At 53.3% G+C, this 11,558-nt stretch overlaps 1 pseudogene; it reads left to right on the top strand.

Annotated features, from left to right (window-relative positions):
• The first annotated feature begins 537 nt into the window (after nt 1–537).
• LOC149337425 (uncharacterized) lies at nt 538–1,594 on the top strand (annotated as a pseudogene).
• The last annotated feature ends 9,964 nt before the right edge of the window (nt 1,595–11,558 follow it).

The raw sequence follows: 11,558 nt of genomic DNA, 5'->3' as shown, positions 1-11,558 counted from the left end.
GGAGAAATTGAAGGAATCAGGCATGCCACCTATGCAGATGATATCAAATATGGATGACAAGGGGATCCTTAGGAGAAAAACAAGAGCTTCATCAGCGAGTAGCAGACACGGTAAACGCATACGCCCGACACTGCGAACCTGTATGCTCCCCTGAAAAATCCGAGGTGCTCAGAGTCTACAGAAAAGGGTATGATCTGCAGAACTCCATAGATATCTACATAGGAGAAATGATGATTCTGAAAGTATGGAGAGTTCGGATCCTTGGCATGTGGATCCAAAGCAACCGTCGTATTGATCACACGATCAGACAGCTAGCAAATACCACAGCACAAATCACCAGGATGATTGCAAGAGTTTCCAACAGAAGAAAAGGTATGAAGGAGGAAGACATATGTAGGCTAGTACAGGCCCTCGTGGTCAATGGGGTCTTATACGGCGTCCCCTACGAAACACCCCTCGAGCAAGAAAAAGAGCTGTTGGAGGCAATTCTTAGCAAAGCATATAGTTGCGCTCTCGGACTGCGGGTCAACACTTCGACGGAGAAATTCCTTAAACTGGGCATAAACAACACAGAACAAGAACATATCGAGGCCCACCTTCTCGCGCAGAAAACAAGACTGATGCTGTCCGCAACAGGCAGAAACACGCTGCGGTTGCTGGGCATGAGGGACGCTTTGAAAGAAATCAATAGCACAGCGAGCGTTCCAAATGAAATCAGGAGGATCATTGAGATCAGTCCGATTCCAAAAAACATGCATCCAGATATACATAAGGCGAGAAGAAAGGCAAGATCTGAATTCCATGCAAGAAGCTTCGCCCGGGCAAAAGACGTATTACATGTTGACGCAACAACATACAAACACCGATATGGCTTGGTAGCCAGCGTGGTGGATCACCAGCTCAGGGAAATCAACTGCGCTTCGATAAAAACCAACAACATCCTCGAGGCTGAGGAAGCAGCAATTGCACTCGCCATCACCCAGCAGAGTGACGAGCCCCATGCACACATCATTACAGACTCGCAAGAGGCGTGCAGAAGGTACAGCAGTGGACGAATATCCACTGCAGCCATTCACATACTCAAAGCGAGGAAATTACCTTTGCGAGGTGCTCCATCGCGTGGACACCAGGCCATGAGGCTGTCAAAGGGAACCAATGTCCCGACGGCAACGACCGAGCGTACGCCAACCGGAAGGCACGCACCGAAGGGGAATTGGACGCGGTCACTAGACGGTATGGAGCCATCTTAGAACACCTCCGAGTCCTCAGGAGGACCTACCTCCCCCCTCACAAAGGCCTTAGTAGAGGGCAGTCGGCTGCCTGGAGAAAACTGCAGCCTAATGCATACCCCAATCTGAGTTTACTAAGCAAAATCTATACTTCCGCATATGACAACAAATGCCCGCTATGTGGTGAACACCCAACGCTTTACCACATTACATGGGCCTGTCAGAAAATGCAGGCAACGCCGATAAACAACACATCAACACCGGAGCAGTGGGAGGCTGCACTGTCCAGCTCGAAGCCTGAAGTGCAGCTCAAGCTGATTGACAGGGCTTGCAAAACTGCAAAGGCCACTGGGGCCCTGGACTGAGGGCACCACCTACGCTGAGACAACCCCTGTAACAATAAAGTTTTTCATTCATTCATTCATTCATTCATTCATTCATTCATTCATTCATTCATTCATTCATTCATTCATTCATTCATTCATTCATTCATTCATTCGATGTGCCTTTATAGGTGGTCGAAATTTCCGGAGCCCTCCACTACGGCGTCTCTCATAGCCTTAGTCGCTTTAGGACGTTAAACCCCATAAAACCAAACCAATCATGATCAAACCTTGAGCATTCTTGCCGGAGTGGTAGCGTCTCAGCTTCAAATGCTAAAGGCCCTGGTTCGATTCCCAACCTCGACGCAGTTTCTTTTTAAGCAGTGACGCCGAAACGCGGACAAATTTGCACGACGTGGCTGCCGACGCGGCTGCTAACGACAGTATGAGGCATTAAAGGCTCTCTCGCCTTAAAAATTGTGCTGCGATGGCTCAGTGGTTGCGGCGCTCGGCTACTGATAAGGAGTACACGGGTTCGAACCCGACCATGGCGGCAGCGTTTCGGGGGAGGCGAAGCGTCAAAGCCGCCCGTGCGCTGTGCGATGTCAGTGCAGGTTAAGATCGCCAGTCGGTCAAAATTATCCGGAACAATCCACTACAGCACCTTGCAGAGCACAGCTCTTTGGTACCCGCTTCAACTGCCCTCTTGGAACAGTGGACACCTCAAACGGGCTTTAAGCTACGTGCTGGTAGTGAAAGATGTGCGCTGCACGCGTTGGCTTTGACAAAGTAAATTGGTAAGTTGGTTTTTGAGGAAAGAAAATGGCGCAGTATCTGTCTCACATACCTCGGCAGAAACCTGAACCGTGCCGTAAGGGACGGAGGAAGCTGGGAGTGAAATAAGAAAGCGAGAAAAAAGTGCCGTATTGGAGGTCTCCCAAATATTTTCGACCACCTGGGGATCTTTAACGTACAGTGACATCGCACATTACACGGGCGCCTCTTGAGTTTCGCCTCCATCGAAACGCGGCCGCCGTGGTCGGGTTCGAACCCCGGCACTCCGGCCTGGTAAACGAGCGCCTTGCCACTAAGGCACCCGCGGTTGTGCCATTTTAAGGAAATGAAGTCCGCATCACTGTCTCCTTCGGTCAGTGGACGCCAGTATCGCGCTTAGAGGTATGTACGTGGGGCAATGAGAGAGAGATGTGGGCTGCAGGCAATGCCTAAGTTGCGCCAGAAACGCGGCGCCGAGGCCATAGGCTGACGGCGTTAATTGTGTTATTAGCGTTGACGTTGACAACGTTTTACGCTTCCATCAATTTAAAGAGAGAAAGTGCGCCTCATTCGCGCTTCTAGTTACATGGGGGTATGAGAGAGAAATGTGGGCTGCAGGCATAGGCAACGTTTTGCCGGAAAAGCGGCGCTGAAGCCGTAGGCCGTCGGCGTTCAAGGCGTCGGCGTTGACGACGCTTTACAATTCGATCATTTTAAGAAAAGGAAGTGCTGGCAACTGGCTCCCTGGTTCAGTGGACGCCTGAATTGCGCTTATTGGTACATGGAGTGATGAGAGAGAGATGTGGGCTGCATGCGTTAGCGCTGACAACGATGAGCGTACTCTCGCGATCAGCCATTAACTGCCACCTGCCAGGGTGGCAGAGCGGGTGGGGAGAAAGAGAGAGAGAAAACTTTATTTACAGAGGAATTCGGGGCACGCCCCAGGGTCCCCGCACGACCCCACTGCACTCAAGTGTTTATGTTCCGAAGGTCCATAACACTGGCAGCACGGCCGGTGGCGATGGTCTGCACGGCCGGGTCCTCCGAGCGCAGCAGGGTCTCCCAGTCCTCCCAGGTCTTGAGGTTCTCTAGGTCCCGCGGGGGAGGGTCCGCCGGGCAGAGGGAAATGATGTGGAGGGAAGAGGAGAAGGGTTCTGGGCATAGAGTGCATGCCGGAGTGGGGAAGGAAGGATGATAATGCGCCAGGGTAAGGGGTGAAGGGAGTGTGTGTGTCTGTAGTCTGCGCCAGAGTGTTGCGTGTTTGTTATCTAGGGAGGGGTGGGGCGGGGGGTAGAGCTGGCGTAAGGCTCTGTGCGCCTGCGTCAGCTCACTGAATGAGTGCATGCGCTCCTTAGTGAATCCCCGATCAGAGGCCACCTGAGCACGGTTTAAAGAACCTCGGGCTAAAAGGTTGGCGGCCTCGTTTCCGGGATTCCCGGAGTGCGCGGGCACCCATATCAGCTCCACTTGGCGGGGCGGGGGGGCATCGGGCGAGTCCAGTATGCCAAAAGCAGGGACATGGACTCGGCCTCGAGCAAAATTTAGAATCGCAGTTTTAGAATCGCTTAAAATGTACCGGGCTTCCGTGCGGGTTATAGCAAGGGCAATGGCGGCTTCCTCTGCAGCCTCTGGGGACGTGTCTGGAGGGAGAGGTAGTGTGAGGATGGCGGATAAAGAGGAGTCCACCACAGCTGCTGTCGCTTTATCACCCGTGCAGGCAGCGTCCACCCATACGGCGTCCGGCAGGGGGCCGTACGCTCGATGGAGTGCCTTCGCACGGGCTCTGCGGCGCTGCTCATGGTGGGACGGGTGCATATTTCTCGGGAGCGGCCTGATGAGGAGCTCTCGGTGAAAGGTTCGTGGGATGGCGAGGAGGGTTGGGTCATTGGCCGGTATTTTGATTCCGAGGGTGTCCAGGATATACCGACCTGTGGAGATTTGTGTGAGCCTGATGTATTGGGCCTGTCGGTGGGCCTCCACCAGTTCCCCGATCTTATTGTGGAGGCCCAGACCTAGTAATCTGTCTGTGGGTGTGTTGAGGGGAAGGTGAAGTGCTACCTTGAATGCCTTGCGAATCAAAGCATCCAAAGCGTTTATGTCATGTTTGGATAGGTGTAAGTATGGGGTAGTGTAGAGCAGACGGCTGAGGACAAAGGCATGAATGAGGCGACATAGGTCGCGCTCCTTGATGCCTCTCTGACGTGCCGAAACCCTGCGGATGAGGTGCGATATCGCGCCTACAACCTGCTTGAGCTTCTTCAGGGTGGTGGTGTTATTGCCATCGTTCTGGATGTGCAGGCCCAATACACGGAGGGTTCCAACCTCAGGTACCGGGTCACCATTCAGTTCAATGGCAATGGGGGAGCGGGGGCAGCGGTGGTTCTTAGGCCGGATGAGGAAGAGTTCGGACTTCTCTGGGGAGCAAGACAGTCCGATGGTCCGTGCGTAATTTGGGTGAGGGTGGCTGCTTCCTGTAAGGTGTTCTCTATGTCTCCGTCACTGGTGTGAGTGGTCCACAGGGTGATATCGTCGGCATAAAGAGTGTGCTTCAGGTGGGGAATAGTGGCCAATTTTCGGGCGAGGGGGATGAGGGTAATGTTAAAGAGAAAGGGGGAAAGGACGGACCCTTGAGGGGTGCCGATACTCTGAAGAGTGTAGGAGGGGGAAGACAGAGGGCCGAAGTGTATCTCAGCTGTGCGGTCGGTGAGGAATGCTTGAATGTAGGCATGCGTGCGCGCACCCACATTCAAGGAGGATAGAGCAGTCATGATCGCCTGATGTTCAATGCGATCAAAAGGTTTGGAGAGATCCAAAGCTACGACTGCCTTGGTGTGACCCGGAAGAAGCGGGTCGAAAATGTCGTGTGAGAATTGCAGCATAGCGTCCTGTGCGGATAGATGGGGGCGAAATCCTACCATGCTATGCGGGTAAAGATTGTTGTCCGCCATGTGACTTGTGAGTCTCGCTAACACAACATGCTCTAGGAGGTTCCCAAGGCATGAGGTTAGCGAAATAGGGCAAAGGTTTTGAAGTGTAAGTGGTTTGTTGTGTTTAGGTATGAATATTACCTTCGCGTGGCGCCAGGACTGCGGGAGGTTACCCTCCCTCCAGCACTGGTTGAAGTATTTCGTAATGTGGCTGATCGATTGGTCATCCAGATTACGGAGCATGGAGTTTGTGATTTGGTCTGCACCAGGTGCAGAGTTGGCGCGGAGAGTCAGGAGGGCCGCTCTGACTTCCGTCTCCGTGATGTCGGTGTCGAGTGTTGGATTTGTTTGTCCTGTGTAGTGCGGTAGAGGTATAGGGCCGCCTGGAGATGTGTACATGGTTTGAAGTGTGTCTAGAAGGGTGTCGGTATCGTCAATGTGTTCATGTGTGAGGTGTGTCACGTGGTGCTGTGTTTGCTGATTTGGTGCGCGTGGTGTCAATGAGGTGTCGGAGGAGTTGCCATGCGCGTTTGCTGGGCAGGTTTCCGGCGATGCCGTCACATATCTGTCCCCAGTTGGATCGGCAGAGCTCCTCAGAGTGCTGTTGGATTTGTGTCTCCAGCGCGGCCAGCCGCTTCTTAATCGTTCTGTTGTGTTTGTTGCCTTTCCAGCGTTCTAGGATGCTGTGATAAGCCTCCCAGAGGTGGGCTAGGCGTGTGTCAATGTTAGGTGTTTCGGTTGTAGTTTCAATGTCTCGCGTGTTGCGGTGAACGTCATGCTTGAGTGACTACACCCATTCGTCGATGTCTGCGATGGGAGTGTCTGGGAGGGCGCTGCGTACAGCGCGAAAGGCATCCCAGTTAATGAGTTTGTGTGTTGTATTTGCCTGACGGGGTGCTTTGTACGGGACAGTGATTTGTATAATGTAATGATCACTGCCCAGTGTATGTTGTGTTCTGTTCCAGGTAACGCCGCGGATGCAGCGGCTCAGCGTCAGGTCCGGACTGGTGTCCATGCTGACACTGTTGCCGATCCTTGTAGGCGTCTGAAATGTGTTGTGCACAGTGAGTTGGAGGTTCTGCAAGAGCAGCCAGAGCCTGCGACCTCGATGTGTCCTGGTTGTGTATACCCAGTCAGTATGCTGACTGTTGAAGTCCCCACCGATGAGCAGGGGATGTTTCCCTGCTAGATGTAGCTTTCGCAGAAGTGATTCTAGCGGGGCCATCGTCAGGGACAGGGGGTGGTATATGTTTGCTATAAATATAGAAGGAAGTGAATGTGTGTGATGTATAAGTTCTGTGATCACGCAGGGCGTCTCAGACGTGATGTGATGAGTTTTGTAGGTGAGGCTGCGGTGGATGAGTGTGGACGCCCTGGGTGTGTTAGTGGTATCCGAGTGTGTGGATGTGTAGCAAGGGAGGGTTGCCCGGTGTTCAGTCTCCTGTAGAAGTAGTATGTGGGGCGTGGGTGTGATGGTGGGAAGGAGAAGTTGCAGAGGCGCGCGCTTTGCCCGGAAGCCGCGGCAGTTCCAAGTTAAAATGGGTAGATAATTAGTGTTCCCCCCCGCCATATTGGATGGTAGGGGGATTGAGGATGGAAGTAAGACGGGTGTCAATTGGTATGTGTGGCTCAGGATAGGTGGTTTGTGCTTGCGGAGGAAGGATGGGGGGAGTGGAGGGGGTTTGAAGTTGGGTGAAGCGATGGTTAAGATTATGTTCCAAGAGCTCCATCATCTTCGTAAGCATAGCGTCCATGCGCTGCTAAAGTTTTTCGGTGAGGGTGGCGGCAAGGTGATTGAATCTGACTCGAGGCGTGCGTCTAGCTCTTTTAGTTTGTGGTCAAATTCGGCTTCGAGTGCTGCTAAGTTAGCGTCTATTTCTGAGGGTACGGGAGGGGGTGTGGCGTCTGTGGTGCGTTGTTTCTTTGCGGGAGGAGTGGTCGAAGTGTCTGTGGATGATGGGGTCGAGTTAATGACAGCGGGTGCGGGTTTAGGGGGCATGGAGGGGGCAGGGGTGCTTAGGGGGGAGGAAAGGCGGCTTACCTCTTCACGCAAGGCCTTGAGCTCCTGGTCTCTCGGAGGATAATCACCTTTACGAGATGCTTCACCACGGGGACACCAGGCCATCAGGCTGTCAAAGGGAACCAACTTGCGGACGCCAACACCGGAGCATACGCCAACCGGGAGGCGCGCACCCAAGGGGAACTGGACGCAGTCAGTAGACGGTATGGAGCCATCTTAAAAGACCAACGAGCCCTCAGGAGGACATACCCCCTCCTCACAAAGACCTTAGTTGAGAGCAGTCGGTTGCCTGGAGACAACTGCAGACTATTACATACCCCAATCTGAGTTTGCTAAGTAAAATCTATCCTTCCACATATGACAACAAATGCCCGCTATGCGTTGAACACCCAACGCTTTACCATGTTACATGGGCCTGTAAGAAAATGCAGGCAGCGCCGATAAACAACGCATCAACACCGGAGCAGTGGGAGGCTACGCTCTCCAGCTCAAACTGGAAGAGCAGCTCAAGCTGATCGACAGGGCTCGCAATAGTGCAAAGGCCTTGGGGCCCTGGACTGAGGGCTCCACCTACGCTGAGACAACCCTTGTAACGCGGACAAATTTGCACCACGCGGCTGTCGACACGGCTGCTAACGACAGTATGAGGCATTAAAGGCTTTCGCCTTAAAATCGTGCCGTGGTGGTTCAGTGGTTGCGGCGCTCGGCTACTGATAAGGAGTACACGGCTTCGAACCCGACCATGGCGGCAGCGTTTCGGGGAAGGCGAAGCCTCAAAGGCGCCCGTGCGCTGTGCTATGTCAGTTCAGATTAAGATCTCCAGACGGTCGAAATTATCCGGAGCCCTCCACTATAGCACCTTGCAGAGCACAGCTCTTTGGCGCCCGTTTCAACATTTCACTGCGTTGCCGTCGCCGTTGTCCGTTGTAACAAACAGTAGACACCTTAACGCACTTCAAGTAGTAGTAGTAGTAGAAAACTTTTATTGAGATCTTTTAAGAGATTCGCGGATTCGAAGCCTCCGTCGTCTTTCGTGGCGCCGGCGACTTGAGGCTTCTCTTCAGCAAGGTTGGGCCCCTAGTCCAGGGCTCCACTGAGTCGCGCTGCATCAGTAGCGTGCCGCACTAAGGCCCTTTGGGCCGCGAGCTCGCTGCTGGTGAGCCGGCTCTCCCATTGCTCCGCACTCGGGAATTCGTGTTGGTGGAATGCTTTATTTCGTTCGCACTCCCATGTGATGTGGTATAGTGTGGGTGTGCCGCCGCACCAGGGGCAGTTTGCTCTGTATTGTGTTGGTGACATCTTGTTATAGATGTACAAGTTGGGGAAGGAGTTTGTTTGTAGCCTACGCCAGCCGACTGCTTCCTCCCTCGTGAGGGCTTTGTGTGGTGGTGGGTACTTGAATCTAGTCCCCCTGTATAGTTGTAATGTCTCTGTGTATCCCCCCTCGCATGCTAGTAGCTGAAGCTCCAGAACATCTGACATGCCTGCTCGGTATGTAAGCCCTCGAGCTAGGCTGTCTGCTCTTTCGTTCCCCGCTACGCCTGGGTGGCCTGGGACCCAGATTATGTGTTGTATGGGTGTCTTCTCAGCAGAGGCTGCTGCCCCACTGATTATCCTGAGGGCCATGCTGCTAATTCTGCCCTTCGTATAGTTTTTACACGTGTCTTTCGAGTCTGTTAAGATGTTTAGGGATCGGCCTTTCCTATAGCCTTCTGCTACCGCCAGCGCGACGGCAATTTCCTCGGCCTCCGTTATGCCCGCGACCACCACTGAGGCGCATGTGGCCATGTCTCCTGTGCTATTAACTACCACCGTAGCGGCTAAGCGCTTCCCTGCATGTACGTACATGGAGGCGTCCGTATAGACTGTGTTCTCTGATCGGCCTAGCCTCCTTTCTATCTGCTCGGCCCTTGCTTTTCGTCTGTCCTAGTGTAGGTTAGGATCCATGTTTTTAGGCAGGGGTCCTACACTAAAGGTCTTTCTAAGGTCGTCCGGTACGTCCGCGTATCTGTCTATCAGTCCGCACGTGTTCCGACCCAACCTTCTCAGGAGCGCCCTTCCCGTAGAGGAGCCTCTGAGTCTGATGAGTTGTGCCCCCAATTGAGCCTCGGCAAGCTCATCGAAGGTATTGCTGATTCCGAGTTGGAGTAGCTTCTCGTTTGATGCGTTTCTGGGCAGGTGTAGAGCAATCTTGTATGCCTTCCTCAGAATACAGTCGGCTTGCTCTCGCTCCGCCTTTGTTGTTGCGTGGTAGGGCAAGGAGTACATAACTCTGGTAACGATTAGGCTGTTGACGAGTTTGAGGGTATCTTCTTCTTTCATCCCGTACCTTCTCTGAGAGACTCTACTGATCATTCTGCCAACCTGCTCCGCGGCTCTTCTCAGCAGGCTGATGGTATGGCTGCATTTTCGGCTGCTCTGAAGCCACATGCCTAGGATTCGTACCATGTTCTGTTCTTGGAGCAGTTGCCCCTCTAGAACTACTTCCAGCGAGGCTTTGGTAGGATTTCTTCCGATCCTGATGATTTCCGACTTCTCCGTCGAACATCTCAGGCCTCTCTCCCTGACGTAGGTCTCTACGCAGGTCGCAGCTTCTTGTAGTCTGTCTTGCTTCTCCCCTAACGATCCTTGGGTGACCCACACCGTGATGTCGTCGGCATACATCGCGTGTTGGATGCCCGGGATTTCCTTGAGTCGTCTTGCTAGCCCGATCATCGCCATATTGAACAGGACGGGCGATATCACGGAGCCTTGGGGTGTTCCTTTGCAAGGCGTGGTGAAGACGTCGCTTCTCAGCTCGCCTAGTCCCACGGTCGCTGTTCTGTCGCTCAGGAAGGCCCTGATGTAGTCGTGGGTTCTTCCCCCGCAGTTGGTGTTGTTGATGCCTTCCATGATGGCGGCGTGGCTCGCGTTGTCGAAGGCTCCCTTTATGTCGAGGGCCATGACAACGTTTTCGCCACTTCTCGGCATTTTCTCGAGTACTTCCTCCTTGAGTTGGAGTAGTACGTCCTGCGTAGACAGGTGGGCTCTGAACCCGTACATGCTGTCTGGGTACAGTTGGTTCTTCTCTAGGTGCGACTGGATCCTTTTTGTGATTACTTTCTCGTACATCTTGCCCAGGCACGACGTGAGGGAGATCGGCCTGAGGTTCTCGACCTGGAGTTTCTTGCCTGGCTTCGGGATCATTACCACTACCGCGTGTTTCCACTCGGCCAGCACTGTTCCTTCTTGCCAGAGCTTGTTGAAGTAGGCTGTGAGCTGATCTATGGCTCCATCGCTGTGGTTTCTTATGAGCGAGTTCTTGATTCTGTCCGCCCCCGCTGCTGTGTTTTTTGTTGCCGACCTGATCGCCTCGACGACTTCCTCTCTCGTTATGGGCCGATCCATGGTTGGATTCTCTTCGCCCTGGTACTCTTCTTGGTAGCTTTCGACCTGGTCTCTGCGGTAGCATTTGACCCGGACTTCCTCGAGTAGCTGTTCGTCCGTGCCCGTGTACTGGTGCACCAGCCTCTGAATCGATTTGCCGCTTTCTGATTTGTTCTTGCTCGGGTCCATGAGGGACTTGAGGAGCCGCTTGTCCACCTCCGGAGTTTGTTCGGTTCTATCCACCTCTTTAGTATAGAGTTCTTGGATCTGTCTGAGTTGCTGGCTCCACTCCTCCGCAGATACAATGTCGCCCTTGATCTGCTTGCAGTGTGCTCTGAAGGCGTCCCAGTCCGTTAGGCGGACCTTGCCTATTTTCCGCTTGATATTGTTTGCGGTTGTGCTGATCCTTATTATGTGGTGGTCGCTTCCAAGGTTCTCGAGCAGGTTCTCCCATTCTGCTTGTCTGGCGCCCCTTACGAAGGTTAAGTCAGGGCACGTGTCTGGACTGACGCTGTTCCCCTGTCTAGTTGGGTGGCGTTCGTCGGTTAGCAATTCGCACTCTGCCTGTTCTGCTGCAGCGCAAATGCCGCGTCCCTTCTTGTCGTCTTTATTGTAGCCCCACCTCGGGCTCTTGGCGTTGAAATCACCTGCTCTTACTACGGTGTTGTTCCCCGCTAACTTTTTTGCCTCCGTAAAGTGCTTAATAAAGTCCCCATCTCTCTGTCTGGGCGGGCTGTATAGGTTTATATTATAAGTGCTTTTAGATCGTGCTTTCTTTTTGGGGATTATCTCCGTGATCACGTGTTCGATCCGGGTGTCCTCTATTTCGTTATGTGCTATGGCTACTACTTGTTTGCTAATGAGAGTTGCCGTACGGCCATTTTCCTGACACGTGTAGCCCCTAAGCGTAGGGGTGCGG

This window comes from Amblyomma mixtum, chromosome 7 (assembly GCF_055824585.1).
Source record: "Amblyomma mixtum isolate Tamu chromosome 7, ASM5582458v1, whole genome shotgun sequence".
In the NCBI taxonomy this organism is placed as follows: Eukaryota; Metazoa; Arthropoda; class Arachnida; order Ixodida; family Ixodidae; genus Amblyomma; species Amblyomma mixtum.
This window is presented reverse-complemented; position numbering and strand designations above follow the sequence as displayed.